Here is a 16,225-nt window from a genome sequence, read left to right as displayed (position 1 = left end):
GCACAGGTAAGCATAAATGGTAAATTAAAAATACATTTTGTCTAGATAAAGTCACATTACTTTGTTTTGTTCTCATAAACCACAATTTGCTGATGTCCATATAACTCACCATGGTGTCAGATTGCTGAAACAAAGGCTGTGTAGCTGCTATCTGACACCTAAAGTGAGCTAAAAAATTTTCAGATTTTTACAGTGTTTTAAGCCATCTCTCGTTGCTCTAGCTACTTGGGAAAGGGTAGTCCATCTAAACCACCACCGGGCCTGTTTGGCGAAAAAGGCATGCTAAACCACATATACCTGTATACGTGTGTGTGTGTGTGTGTGATGACCAGACTGCTGCAGATAAACACCAGTAGATGGTTTGGGTTTGATGGTTGATGTTTTTTCTCATCATGAGCTAAAAGTAAAATAGTTTTAAATATTTCTGCTGTAGCACAAAAGGCCCTTAATTTAGCAAAAACCATGAGAAACTATAAACTCTGATTTGTGTAAGGAGATAAATGGTAGTTTGTTTAAAGAAATAACTAAATGTAGTGCTATATAAATATTTAGTTTCTTTATACATCAAGCACTGCTGGGTGAAATCGCTGAATCAGGTTTCTTCATATATTGTGACCAGAACAGAGCATATTAGACGGTCACTGTTTGGACTGAAAGCTCTGCAGGCTGAGAGTTTGACCCCAGAGACAGTTTGGTTCTCATGCAGCTGCAGGAAAAACAACTTCCAGCCTTTTGCGTGAGACTCGAACCGCTTCAGCTAGTGAGACCACAAGCATTTAACCAGCAGGTATTATTAGATAATACCTATATTATTATTTATTCTGACGTTCACATGTTTGAGCTTCACTTCTGTCCAGCAGGTGGCAGCAGCAGGCTGCATTTTACCGCTTCCGGTTAGCTTCGTTAGCTCGTGTGTCTCAGGCCGTGTCCAGGTGTGTTGTGAGTCTGCGCAGCAACAATGTGTTCCGTTGAGCCTCTGAGAGAGTTTATCAGAGAGAGACTAACTGCTGCTGCTGAAGAAATCTTCACCCAGCTGGAAAAAACCATCGTCCAGTACGAGGAGGAGATCGACCGGCAGCGGAGTTGTCAGTTCAGCAGACGCAACAAGTTATGACGAGAATAAGTCATGAAATTGTTTAGAATCCGATAACTAGATAGATATACATGCGTTGTCGTGGTTTCAAAGTGTATTTAAAGCAGCTGCAGATCATTTAATGTACATTTAACATTTCAAGACAAGAAACAAATAATTTTCCTGTCTTTTTTATACGTTATTGAGAAATTACTTTTGATTTATAAATCAGTCATTATCAAACATTAAACTACATATTTTTCTTACTTTTTTCCAGAGAATAAATATTTATTACAGTTTGTCAACTATTGACAGCAGAGTGAAAATAATTCTAACAGTAAATTATGTTTATTTCATTACAAAAGCTACATTAATACACTAATACTTCAGATTGAGGTATTTAAAAATACACAAAAAGTGAAAGAATAAAACATGTATTTATTATACTGGGAACACTGGTCACAGGCTTCAGTCTGCTGGTCACACTGGGAGAACTCAATGACTTCTGAGACGTCCTGGTTCACAGGCTAAAGCCAAGAATAAAAGAGAAATTATCCTAAACTGTAATAGAAAATACATAAATGTTTCCTTCACATTCATAAAAAGCCAATTTCAGCATGTTGGGCTCTGACTCGTAGCATCTTTATAGCTAAATACCGACATGGTGAAGCTGAGCTGGAACTTTTTGGGGGCAAACAAAATGATTGTACGTAGCTGGACATAGACAACAACACCGGTAGCCTACAGGCTACTTGTTAAGCTTCAGGTGCTGTATTGGTATTAGCTAGTCATCTTTTAACTAACTTTACCTGCATCCAGCAGCTTCACTCAACTCAGTCTGTTAGTTTGGGGAAAAACTGTGAAAAGTTCTTTGCGTTTTGCTGGTTTGCTGCCATGATTCTAACACCTGTGCAGCTCCGCCCAGCAGCAGCAGGTCTCCTTCACTGCCGCACAGGTGGAAACCCAGCGCGAGCGTCGTAGCGCTCATGTTGCGTTTAATGGCGGCTCGGAAAAACAGGTTACCACAAGTTAACACCGGATTAAACAGTATTAACTGCTGATAAAAGTGACAGAGGACACAGATATGGGAAGTGTGGAAGCCCTACTGTATCAAACTGACAGAGGAATAACAGAGAGTTGGCCATTCTAAGGTAAAAACCCAGCACATACAGCGTTCATGTTTTTTCTTTTTTTCATCCAGACGGCTTCCCGCGCCCCCCCTGCAATGGCACGGCGCCTCCTTTAGGGGGCGCGCCCCACAGTTTGGGAACCTCTGATTTAGAGGGAGAAAATATAATCAGTTAAATAGGATCATTTCTTTAAATATACCGTATTTCCCGTCTATTTTAGATTGAGTCTGACTTCTTCTGACTTTTTCTTTGGTCCCTGAACGTCTCTGAGTTTTATTTTCACTTTCCTCATTTTGACGCAGTTTGGATTTGCCGCAATCTGTGGGTAAGAAACTTAACATTTCTTTCGTTGTGATGGTTTAGATCGTTTTAAGGGTCGTTGCGTTCAGAATCAGCAGAAACTTCCGCTCCATAGTTCCCAGTAACAGATTCCCAGCCGAAACTGGAAGGAACCGATGAAAATCTGCCCGCAGCAGAAAACACGGGCGGCCTGGAGCTGCAAGACGTTCATAGGATCCATAGATATTTATATGAAATACTAAATACTGCTGAGGTAAAAGAATGTGACATTAATCCTTGATGACAATTTTAACATTTCATCGAGAAATACTTAAGTATATTTTTCGTGTATCTGTACTTAAGTAGATTTAATAATGTATACTTGCTACTTTTACTCCACTACATTTTACAGTAAGTATCTGTACTTTCTACTTCACTACATTTCTACTAAACTGTCGCGTTACTCGTTACATCCAAGTCTCGTTGCTCTTTTTGCCGTTAAAATGTGAAGTTCAGGGATTTAAGATGGCGCCGTAAAATCCCAGCAATAACGTGACTTAGTGTCTGTTGTCACCCATCGGCTCCACCTTTACTCGCTGCGGAGCTCCAGACATGCGCAGTGGTTTCCTCTGAGCGGGAGAAGATGTCTGCGTCAGTTATATAATAGCTGCATAAATCATAGATATGGCGACATGTAAAATCACGGTGGGACTTTGTCCAACTTTTAGCGTCACTTGGAAGGAAAGCTTAAAGAAAGGTAAGATCTGTGGACGTCATGCTAGCTAAGCTAGCTGTACAGAGACACATGTTGCATCTGCGATGAAAAAAGTTGTCACTCATGAGCTGAATTATTGTGTGGAGGTGTTGACTGAGGTGTCGCAGATATGGGACAACGCTGTGACCAAAGTGCAATATAGTGATATGACATTCAGGAACGATCCGATTCTTCTGGACGGATCTTTACTGAATCCTAAAGGACTGAAGCCTCACTGAGAGACGTTCTGTGTTCTTGTAATGCTCTGCGTGCTACACTGAGGTAGCTATTATTTTATTTCATTGATATATATATATATATATATATATATCAATATATATATATATATATATATATATATATATATATATATATATATATATATACAATAAAATAAATAAAACAACAACGTAAGAACACAGAGCATGCTCATTGCTCTTTGTTTTCATCTCCTGTCATGGTGGCAGACGTTGCAGCAGGAGGGAGGATGAGAACAGTCGCCTCCTTCTGTTTGGTTACTTCCTGCTTATTCCACTTTGGACAGTGTGCATCGTTTACAGTTGTTTAGCGTTAATTGCTATGTTTAATGGTGCAGACAGTTGTGGTTTCTGACATGGGCAATACGCCCAGGGCATTATTTTTTGTAGGGATGACAAGAGACCTCTGCAGATTGTGCTACAGAGATGAAAGCAAAACAGAATGAAGAGTTTGAATTGATAATGGTTACATTTATTTCAGCTCTAAGTATTTAATATCTAGGTGTTTTATGGGAATGTGGATCTTTCAGATCAATTAGAGAAGCAATTTTGATAGGTGCACTTAATTTTATCGCCATGTAGCGGCGGGCGCTGATTTGGTCTGAGGTTCGGTGGTCCAGAGTACAACTCTGCTACGTGGCTCCTTGGTTCCATGTCCTCCCCTGCCAGTTGGATTTCTTTCAAAATAAAAGCCACTACTGGAAAAAAAGTGAAGTTCATGTTATGTTTGGACAGGAAACAAGATGTTTCCATCCCTGAAATTATGATGCATTGTATCACATATCTAAGTCTAAACTATGTTACAGAGTAAACAATAAAAACATGCTTTATCTGTGGCATTGTTCATTAAAATGGCACATTTCTAATGTATTAAAATTAAATATAATCGGTTCACTTAATGATATTAGCGATTAGGTAATCCATTCAGCAAGTACTTTTACTTAAGTAAAATGTTAATGTGGTACTTTTACTTGTGTACATTTTTGTCTATGTATTTGTACTTTTACTTAAGTACATTTTTTGAGTACTTTCTCTTCCACTGGAGAAATGTCACTTATTCAAAACTCCACTTCAGTCAGAGTTAGTTTTTATTTGCTTGAGTAACTTCTTTGAAAAATGTATTTTCAGAAATACTTTTCTACGCTTTGTTTTTACTTTTACTTGAGTAATTTTACTATGACGTATTTCTACTCTTACTTGATTTTATTTTAGTTCTGAATCAATGAGCTTCATGTTTTTATTCTCCAGCTGTTTTACTAACAGGTCATGTGGACGAGTGTCTCCTGACATTTTTCTCTCAAAGTCTCAGATTCATCAAGATTCCTCAAAACACAAAATTATCAATTATTTTCCACTCTATTCATTGATTCAACAAATCATTAATCATTTCAACATTTGATTCTAACTTGATTTAGAAAATAAATATAAATTCAATGAAACATGAATATAAAATAATTAAAGTTTCAAACTTATTTGTGTTTTCAGGTGAGTGGAGGAGCGCCACCTAGTGGCAGCAGGATCAGTGTGAGGACGGAGAGGACACAGTCCTTCCCTCTAAAATGTCTCTTAGTGGGGAACACCTGGACCACAGGTGAGGTCATGACCTTTACCTGTGCAGGAAAGGTCAAAGTTCAGCAGTGGAATCACCAAACTGTCTCCATTCACAGGAAGCCATCAGAACCAGAACCAGAACCTGGACCCGGACCCAGCTGTGTTTCCTTCAGCAGTAACAACTCAAAGAGGTGAGCTGGATCTAAGTTTGTTATTTTTTTAAATGTGTTCATGTGAGCCCAACAAATATTACCTTTACAAATTCGGCCTTTTATCACCTGAAGAAATATTTCTCCTGTGAAATTTGACGGTTTTATACAAATATATTAATGTGATTATTGGAAAACAATCCAGTCGTGCTGCTAACAACCAGGGAGGCTTTTTATCACCAATCCATTTCTAATATGACCTTTTCATTAATTTGCAGGAGTCATGCAGCTGAGCCCAGCTGTGTGTCATGGAAGAGCAACAGATCTAAGGAGATTATTACTAAGTTTAAATCAGACCAGCCTCCAGCAGCAAAGAGCCGGGTCCAAAGGTTCTGTTCAATGTTCTACTGACATGATCATAAAATATACCAGTTCTGGTCACATTTGATTTTCTGTTTTGTATTTTAAAAAGTCATCATGATTGAATGTTTTTAGGGACTTTCTGGGTCTTTAGCAACGTTTGGGAGACATGAGGAACCTAGAAAACTCTGCAGCTGCAGAACAAGATGTGAAAGTTTATTAACAGGGAGAAAACATGTAATGATCTGAGAGCTGCACCACCTGCTGCCATCTTAGATTCCAGCTCTGTGGAAACCTCCTGTTGGAGCATTTTAGGGATTTATGTAAAGAAATGCTGATACAATGTTGAGAATCTGTGGAGGAGATAAGCATTAGTGGAGCTCCAAGGTTAAAACAGTTGATTCCTGTAATTCTCTGATTATGGAGAAAAGTATGAATTACATATTTTTTTCCTTTTAAATTGACTGATTTTAAAATTAAATCTGCCAGGGTATGAATAATTTTGGTCTGAATTCTAAAATCAGAGCTAATTTAATTGTTTCTGCATAAAGAAGGTGGATCATGTTTTATTCTGTTCTGGATATTTAAACCTAAACCAAACAGACTTTTGCTGCTGTCCTTCTTTCAGCGTTTCAGTCCCAGTCATCAGAAAACAGATCCTAAAATATCTCAGTTAAACACCGATGGAACCTGTGCTGCCGTTTTTAAGCTTTAGAAAACTAAAGAACCATGCAGAGCTAATTCTGCCTCCAATCTGCAGAGAAGCATCATCTCAGTTTGTCTCTGTGTGGACAGACAGATTCTGGTTCATTTGTCCCGGTTCCTCCACAGAGAGGATCTGCAGAGCCCAGAGGTTCCCACTGATCCGTCTGCCCAGCAGCACCAAACCCAGCTGGACTCCATATTTATGGTCTGTACTTTGGTTCTGTTCAGTCTGTAGACCAGAGGACTGTCAGTCTGTCCAACATGGACCTGATGTCCAGATCTAGTCTGATATCTTCTCATTCTGTTCCAGCTGCTGGAGGAAAACATTGTCACATTCGTGAAGAACGAGCTGAAGAAGATCCAAAAGCTTCTGAGTCCAGATGAGCCAGAATGCTCAGAGGGTCAGAGTGAGGATGAGGAGGTGATGAGGGGTGAGGATGAAGAGCAGAGGAGCAGCAGAGAGGCAGTGATGAAGATCACCCTGAACTTCCTGAGGAAGATGAAGCAGGAGGAGCTGGCTGACCGTCTGCAGGGTAAGAGGATTTCTACAACAATTAAAACATGATTACATGTGAAAATGAATTCAACTGAAATCAAACAAGAGAAACCAACAAATACAGAAAATCTTAATCAAACAGTCACATGAGCTCAATGACGTTCTGGATTCAGCAGCTTTTTATTTAAACATCACCTGTGGTGACTGGTTGCTGCTCATGAAATATAAACTTTGGAAACTTTATATTTACTGTAAAATATTGTAAAAAACAAACATGGCAGCGATGCACAAGATAAAAACCCATTTTAGTATTGATTCCTGTACCCAGTACATAAAAATGTAACATTCAGCTACAGATGAAGAACCTGCAGAAACACACAGACAGCTACCAAATTCACACTGTGATGCAGCAGCGCCAACATGGAGTAAATGATAAACTGCTGCTGATCTGCATGACATGATCTCTCTGACTGTCTACCATCCATCAACAGCCTTAACACATCGGTGTTGCTGGACCATCACTGCTTTTGTCAGTTTAATAGTTTTCCAGCTCAACAAATGCATATACCTTGGGTATCGGATGACATTCGGCTGTTAATGAAAAAGAGAGACTATGCTTTAAAATCTTTTCTTAAAAATAAAAGGAACACAGATTGGCTGCTTTTTAAAAGTTTGAGGAACAGAGTAGTTAAAGAAATGTACAAATCTAAAGCTAAATATTACACAAATGTCTTATCAGAAACTGGAGGGAATGGTAAGACGATCTGGAAACAACTAAACAGTTTACTGAATCCCAATGCAAACACTTAACATAAATATGAACTAGCAATAGCTGGAAAAACCATAACTGACCCTCCTAAGCTAGCGACCATGTTTAATAATTATTTCCTCTCTTCAGTTAAAGACTTAGCAAGTCTCTATAATCGGGCCTTAAAGGTTTTATATCAAAATCCGATTAGATTCCATCACTGTCACATTTTGGCTAAATTTGGCATTTTGGATTTTACAAATTTTCTAAATTATAACATTTTAAAATTGATTCTTAAGTGTTTAAATGGACTTGCACCTACACCATTAAGCAATTGCATACAGAGACTGCAGCAGATCTACCAGAGCAGTTTTGGATGGAAATTGTAAGGTTCCCTTCCGAAGAACCACTTTTGCTCAAAGTGCTCCGTCTGTGAGAGGATCTGCAGTTTGGACTCACTTCCTGTTCATTTAAAGTCTGTAACCAGTTTTAGTACGTTCAACAATCAAACAAAACTCTGGTTATGTCAAAAACAGACCTGTACCCATTTTTAATGTTTTACATTGTTCTGTTTGTATACATTATGTTGTGCTATTTTAAATGATTATCACTTCAATTTTTAGAGTCACTTTTTAAAAAGCCATCTAGGGACAAGTGCTGCGAATCAGCTGTTGTTATGATGCAAACATGGGATGATGTTTTATTCAGTTTGTCCATGTTGATGTGAGTCTATCCCTATCAAATAAACTTTATAATAATGTTCATCTGGGCTCTTATATAAATACGTTTTGAGCAATTTTCAGTCAAACTATATTACAAAGTAATAATAATATCAAAAAACATTTTCATAATGTGAACAGTAGTAAACATGTATAATATATATTAGCTGGGCCTAAATCCATCAACTGGAGCTAAAGTAAAATAAAAGAAATGGAAAATGATGATGAATATTTAGTTTTTATCAAAACTGAACAGGCAACAATAATTTCTCTTTTTAATTTTTTTACATTTGAAATAAATGTTTCTCAGTCTATTATTGCATCTAATGGTGAATGCCTCTAAGGTTTCATGTGTTTGACTACAACAAGATTTCATCTCAGCTCCTGCTGCCTTTCTAAAACCTACAACCATTAACAACTGGACAGGTGTACCTAATAAAGTGGCCAGTTTGGTTCTTTGTTTCCAGCTTGCAGACACTGTTGTGGAACAAATGATCACCAAGCACTGTTCAGGTGAAATCACTCAATCAGGTTTATTTGTGAACTGTGCAGAACTCAGAGAGCTTGTAGGACAATGAGTGATGAAGCAGGTGTGGATGAAAAGCTCTGCCAGGCAGAGACACACATGAGTTTATACCAGGATAAAGAATCCAAAACAATGGCTGAGACAGTCTGGTTCTCATGCAGCTGTGGGAAACAAAGTCCGCAACCTGGATCATGGAACCCAAATAACTTCACTGTGGTGAGAGTTCACAAGCATTTCATATAACATGATCAGCAGATGTTAGCTTGCAGTCATTTTCCACCACACACTGCAAAAAAGAATAACATTTCAAATTACACACTTTGACAAAAGGTCAGAGGTCAGAGGTCGCTCTGTGGGAAACATGTTTGATTAACTGAAACCTTCAACCAGAGAAAACAATCAAAGTTTTAATGAGCAAAACTGATTTAATCAAGTCTGTGCAGAAAGAACCTGGTTTATTTATTTGCTTTTTTCTTTTATCCATCGCCTCAGTGGGAGTTTTATTCAGAAAATCAGAATTATAATTTTATATTTCCTCATTGACTGAAATTGGAATTACTTTCAGGTTTAAACACCTTGGTAGAAAAATAATTATCCATCCGTTTTCTAACACCCTTGTCCCTTAGTGGGTCAGGAGGTGCTGGTGCCTCTGCAGCTAACGTTCCAGGCGAGAGGCGGGGTCACCTGGACAGGTTGCTAGTCTGTCGCAGGGCAACAACGAAACACACAGGACGCACAATCATGCACACACACACATAGGGGCAATTTAGAGAGACCAATTAACCTGACAGTCATGTTTTTGGACTGTGGGAGGAAACCGGAGTACCCGGAGAAAACCCACCATGCACAGGGAGAACATGCAAACTCCATGCATGTTCTCCCGGGAATCGAAGCCAGAACCTTCTTGCTGCAAGGCAACAGCTCTACCAACTGCGCCACTGTGCAGCCCTGAAAAAATAATTCGTTTTCTGTAATTATTTTTCCATCATAGCAGTTCATGCACAAACCCTTCTTAGAATATCAGAAATGGTCTTTATTGGGTTTTTTTTTTTCAGATTTTGATGTTTGGTGTCAAAAGGAGCTTAAAGACCATCTGAAGAAGAAGTTCCAGAGTCTCTCTGAAGGTGTCGCTGAACCTGGAAATAAAACGGTTCTGAACCAGATCTACACAGAGCTCAACATCACAGAGGGGTTAACTACAGAGGTCAACCAGGAACATGAGGTCAGACAGATTGAAACAGCATCCAGGAAACAAGAAACAATCAGAAGAGAAGACATCTTTAAAGCCCCACCTGGAAGTGATGAACCAATCAGAACAGTGATGACCATGGGAGTGGCTGGCATTGGGAAAACACTGTTAACACAGAATTCACTCTGGACTGGGCTGAAGGCAGAACCAACCAGAACATCCAGTTTATATTTCCATTCACTTTCAGAGAGCTGAATGTACTGAAAGAAAACAGTTCAGTTTAGTGGAACTGATTCATCACTTCTTTGAAGATATTAAAGACGCAGGAATCCGCAGCTTTAAAAAGTTTCAGGTTCTGTTCATCTTTGATGGTCTGGATGAGAGCAGACTTCCACTGGACTTTGATAATAATCTGATCCTGACTGATGCTACAGAGTCCAGCTCACTGGATGTTCTGCTGACAAACCTCATCTGGGGGAATCTGCTTCCCTCTGCTCTCCTCTGGATAACCACACGACCTGCAGCAGCCAATCAGATCCCTGCTGAGTGCGTCAGCATGGTAACAGAGGTCAGAGGGTTCACTGACCCCCAGAAGGAGGAGTACTTCAGGAAGAGATTCAGAGGTGATGAAAAGATGGCCAGCAGGATCATCTCCCACATCCAGAAATCAAAAAGTCTCCACATCATGTGTCACATCCCAGTTTTCTGCTGGATCACTGCTAAAGTTCTGGAGGATGTGATGGAAAACGGAGAGGGAGGAGAGCTGCCCAAGACCCTGACTGAGATGTACATAGAGTTCCTGCTGCTTCAGTTCACAATCAAGGAGAAAAAATTTCATGGACAGCGAAAGACAAAAAATATCTGGAGTCCAGAGAACAAGAAGCTGATTGAGTCTCTAGGTAGTCTGGCTTTAGATCATCTGCTGGAGGGAAACCTGGTCTTCTATGACGAAGATCTTGATAAGTGTGGCATCGACATTAAAGATGCCGCGTTGTTCTCAGGAGTTTTCACTGAGATGTTTAAAAAGGAGAGAGGAACGCGCGACATCTCCGTCTACTCCTTTGTTCATCTGAGCATCCAGGAGTTTCTGGCTGCCGTCTACATGCTCCACTGCTTCACCAGCAGGAGGTCAGAGGTGATCAAGACGTTCCTGGGAGAAGAATACAATGAAACATCTCTAGATGAGTTCATGAAGAAAGTCATGGAGAAATCCCTCAGCAGTAAAAATGGCCACCTGGACCTGTTTGTCCGCTTCCTTCATGGTCTCACTGTGGAGTCCAACCAGAGACTCTTAGAAGATCTGCTGGGTCAGACAGAGAACCGTCCAGAAACCATCCAGAGAATCATCACCAACCTGAAGGAGATGAACACTGATAGAATCTCTCCTGACAGAAGCATCAACATCTTCTACTGTCTGGTGGAGATGAACGACGTCTCATTTTATCAGGAGATCCAACGGCTGCTGGATTCAAGGAAGGAGCTGTCAGTGACTGACTGTTCAGCTCTGGCCTTCATGCTGCAGATGTCAGAGGTTCTGGATAAGTTGGACCTGAAGAAGTACAAGACATCAGATAAAGGACGACTGAGACTTCTTCCAGCTGTGAGGAACTGCAGAAAGGCTCGGTGAGTCCAGACGTTTTCATTGTGTGAAAGCTGATACAGCACTATTGTCCTCCTGTTTCTTCTTCTTTCTTCAAGTTGATTCTGGATGTTTTTGGCCTTTAACTTCTTTCTTCATCCTCTGGATGATTTCAGCCATTCAAACATCTAAACATTCAGTTCATCCAGGACAGCTGCAGCTTCTGGTTTTTAGACATTTTGATCATTTTAAAAATATTTAACTTTTTATCAGTTTTCAGGTTGAAATGAATAGAAAACCCTGAACTCTAGAAAATGTCTATTTTCTCTAAGATCCAATCAGCCAGAGAGACTTTTTAAACTTTAAACTCCTCTTCACTCATTGAGCTGCTGCTCCATAATTCACCTTTTAGGATCTTTGACTGTTTTTATAAAATAATTGTTTAGGTTTGATGGAAAGTTGGACCATTGAAATAAACCATTGCATTAATTATAAACTTTGTGAACAGTGTTGATCTTCCTCATCCCATCATCATTCTCACCTCGTCCTCCTCCCACTATTTTCTTCTGAGTTTGTAATGAGACCAAAATGTGGTGATTGTTGTCTGGTTCCAGAAAAAGTCCTGGTTTCTGTCAGATCCTCCCAAAGCTCTGAGAATCTGCTTCCAGAGCTGGAACCATTTTCCTCATCAGCTCTTCATCTGCAGCCTCTGTTGAAGCTGTTAGCTGTCCTCCATGAAGACCTGCAGAGACATGAGCTTCACCTCTTTAGACATCCCAGCCTCTTTAGTTCCTGGAGAACTTTCACTGCTTCACCATGAAGATGCTGCTGGACCCAAACGCTCCGTCTCCTCCAGGGGTTTTGCTCTTCAGCTCTTTAGGAGTTTAGCAACAATTTCTTCTGACATCCAAACCTTTGTTCCTCTGAGACGATGGACAGACCACTGCAGATACATGTGTCCCTCGTCCAACCAGTTTGTCCCAGTTCCTCTCAGACCAACAGAGGACGGTCCAGACCTGAAGGAGCAGCAGGACCGGTTCTGCTGCTGCTCTGCAGGACGACCAGAACAATCTGCAGCTTTTAGTTGAAGCAGGTTGACGACTGTCCACTTTCTACTTTGTTAAAGCATCAAATCCAGCAGATGAACGGAGACACAACTGGGAGCATCATGTGTCTGGTCTGCTCCTAGTTTCCTCTGTGGCAGCATTTAATCATCTGCTGCTGGGAGCCACGTTTCTATAGAATATGCTACTATTATTAATGATGAGGAGGATTCTAGATGCTGCAGCAGCAGATATGGGATTCTAGATGCTGCAGCAGCAGATATGGGCTAAACAAACCCAGAGAGGCCAGAGGTCCACAGCAGGCTGGACTTCCTGCTCTGCTCACTTCATTTATAACTCACTTCCTGCTGGATGGAAGATCTCAAGGAGCCAAACGGTCTAGTCCAAGTCAGAGCTGTGAGCAGCTCCTCCTCCTCTCCATCATCTCCAGTAGTTTCCTTCATCCAGCTCAGTCAGCCTCTGCATCAGCTGCTGCAGCTCCTTTGAGGCTCTGATGCTGCAGAGAAACTGAACTTTCCTTCACAGATGATAGAAGATCTTCAACATCTGACTGAGCTGAAGGTCTGAGGACATGAAGCCTGGACCAGAACCAGAACCAGAACCTGGACTGTAGTCAGGAGCTGCACAGACTCTCTGTCGGGTCAACTCTGGGAAACTGAAGGATCAGATGTTGATCAGATGATGACATCATGATGACATCACTGTTATCATATTTTACCTGTTTATGATCCAGATTGATTTCATTAGAACTGAATTTATTTCTTCTCTCATCACAGACTTGGTGGCTGTTGATCCAAAGGCTGAATGTGAAGTTTTGGCTTCAGCTCTGAAGTCCAACCAACATCTGACTGAACTGGAATAAAATCATCATAACTAGGTGGAGAATTCTGATGTGAAGAATCTGTCTGAGATCCTGGAGAGTTCAGTCAGTAAAGTGGAGATCTGAGGTTTGTTTTCTCTATTTATACAATAAAATCATTCATTGATACTTTAGTTCTTAGTTTAATTAATAATTTATTGTAATATTTTAAACCAACATGTTTAAATGTCAGATTAAAATGTCTAAAACATTTAACCTTATAAATGAATTATTTTCTCATTTCAGACTTTGAGATTATTGAACTTTGTTTCTCAGTTTTTAAAATGTTTCTGACTGATGAACAAACTGAGTAAAATAATCCAAATGAAGTAATTAATGATGGATATGTTCAGTTTGGTTGGTAAAGATTCAGATGGTTTTATTTCTGATTCTCATCTTTACATCCAGAATGAAATGTTGATCCTCCAGTCGAGCCACAAACACTGACCAGTTCAGATCACCATTAATGAAACATCTAAGAAGTGACTGATTGTAGAAAAGCAAATCTAGATGAGCTGAATGACAGTGAGGTTTGCAGCAGCAGGTTCCTCCCTCTGTCCTGAAGCTGTGGTTCTGTTGGGCCGGGTCAGAGAGGAACCGTCCTCTTCAGTCGGTTGGAGCCTCGTCTCTGTGATGAAGCTTCATCAGGTCTCGTCTCCTGAGGAAATAATGGCCTCCATTGATTTCAGCAGCTTTAAGAAGAACCCAAAGCCATTCATGGATAAACTGAGTGGTTCTGATCCGGTTACCAAGTCGGGTCTCCAGCTGATGATCAGAACCAGCAGAAATAGCTCAGCTCATCCAGGCTGCTGCTCAGAGAAAACTTTGAGTTTCTTTGTTGATCAAATGTTCTGGTTCTGCTGGTTTGGACTCTTTAACCCAGTTTGACTGGATCAGATGTTAGAATCAGTTCATCAAGTTTCTTTTACATTCAGGGAAATTAATTTTCTACATTTTATTATTTGTTCATGTTTCAGTTTTAACTGCATCCTGTTGCTTCAGCTCATCTTTTATTCTTTATTCAGATTGAAGTTCTGCAGTTTGTCAGAGACCAGCTGGACGTCTCTGTTCTCAGCTCTGAAGTCCAACCCGACCCATCTGACAGTACTGGACCTGGACGGAACCAACCTGAAAGATTCTGGACTGAAGGAGCTCTGTGGTTTTCTACAGACTGAAGGCTGCAGACTGGAAACATTGTGGTTTGTAATTATATAATTATTGATATTTCAGTGAATAATTATCTATAATTGATCATAAATCAAAGTTCATTTCTTCTGATCTAATCAATATTTTCTGAGTTTGTTCCTGGATCCAGAGTTTAATTTAGTCCCTCTGAGTTGGACCTGCTGATCTGAGGTCAGAACAGGACAGCATTCGGACCCCCAGTGTGTAGAAATCCCCCTCAGGTCAAGCAGGTCAAAGGTCATTCAACCCAGTCTAGAAAAGTGAATTCCTGGAATCTGACAGGAACAAATCAATAATCAATGATTGATGCTTCAACACTTTGATCAGAACCTGGAATGATTTTACTGACTAAAATCCTCCAACACATCATGACCCAGTACCAGGTTCTGGTTCTGGTTCTGAAGTCAGCAGGTCTTTATTGAAGCAGCAGCTTGTTGGCTTTAATATTCATGAGAATCTTTAACTGGTTCTGTTGGACTGGTTCACCTGCATCCTGTTGGCTTCAGCTCATCTTTTATTCTTTATTCAGGTTGATGAGCTGCAGGTTGTCAAAGATCAGCTGTGATTTTCTGGCCTCAGCTCTGAAGTCCAACAGCCTCCGTCTGACAAGAACTGGACCTGAGGAAACAACCTGAAGGATTCAGATGTTCAGCAGCTGAAACGTTTTGTAGACTTTACGGTAAGTAAATGTTTGTAGTGAGTCCAGCTGCTGTCAGCATGTTGAGCTAAACCCAGTTAGCATCAGAGCAAAGCTCCAGTGTTCCCAGTAAAGCTGCAGCTTCTCAGTGGGAGGAGAATGGTTCAGGCTTCCTGATTGGACACAGAGACAGCAACCAGCCAATCAGAGCAGCAGCAGCTTGCTGTGTTCCTGTGTTTGTGTTGGTGTGAAGATGAGTGTTGTTGCTGTGTCCATGTCTCCAGGACGTCCAGCTGGACTCCAGCGTCCAGCCGTCCAGCATGTCTAGGGACAGTGGTCCTCATTCATCAGACTGTGGCAGCAGCAGATCTGATCTCAGATCTGCTTGTTCTCTCAGTTCAACAGGAAACAAGTGATCAGGTTCATCTTGGTCACAGCTCTGAGATCAGTCTGACTGCAGCCTGGAAACCGTCTACTGGATGTGCTGCGTCACTGACTGCTGCAGGAGAGGCTGGAAACACTCACTGATCTGATCCTTCTTCTCTCTGCAGGATCAGATCTCTGTAAAGTAGAGAACGGTCTCTGTGTCCTGCTGATCCTCAGAGGTTGAAGCTGCAGCAGTTTGAGTCTAAAGAGACTCTGACTGGATCCTGATGATGACCTCTGACCTCCAAGATGTCTGTCATTTAGTGTCTGATGTTGTTTGTCTCTTTGGATCAATAAAGATCCGATTCAAACTGGGCTCCATTTAGAGGCTTCATGGAGTTTTGATCTGAACTGGATTCAACTGGAAAGTTGATCTTTTTTCTCTCTGGTTCATTTTCATCCTGGAACCAGAAATGGTCTGAGATGGAAACATGGGAATCATTTCAGTTCAGCTCTGAATCATGAAAGACATTCAAACCTCTTTTCTCTGCTGCTTCTTCTTCTGCTGACAGGAAAATGTTCCTCAAAGCTCCACAGATA

General features: G+C 40.6%; 1 pseudogene across 1 annotated transcript; it reads left to right on the top strand.

The window, feature by feature from the left end:
- Positions 1 to 1,262: 1,262 nt before the first annotated feature.
- Positions 1,263 to 11,562, top strand: LOC103463252 (NLR family CARD domain-containing protein 3-like; annotated as a pseudogene). The gene is made up of 7 exons (XR_014086503.1): positions 1,263 to 2,527; positions 4,978 to 5,083; positions 5,160 to 5,234; positions 5,471 to 5,581; positions 6,384 to 6,462; positions 6,568 to 6,790; positions 9,802 to 11,562. The product of XR_014086503.1 is annotated as an NLR family CARD domain-containing protein 3-like (transcript).
- The last annotated feature ends 4,663 nt before the right edge of the window (positions 11,563 to 16,225 follow it).

Source organism: Poecilia reticulata, unplaced genomic scaffold (assembly GCF_904066995.2).
Source record: "Poecilia reticulata unplaced genomic scaffold, P_reticulata-male-v2 Scaffold_128, whole genome shotgun sequence".
Taxonomy (NCBI): domain Eukaryota; kingdom Metazoa; phylum Chordata; class Actinopteri; order Cyprinodontiformes; family Poeciliidae; genus Poecilia; species Poecilia reticulata.
Note: the sequence above shows the minus strand (reverse complement) of the source record. Positions and strands in the feature narration are given on the sequence as shown.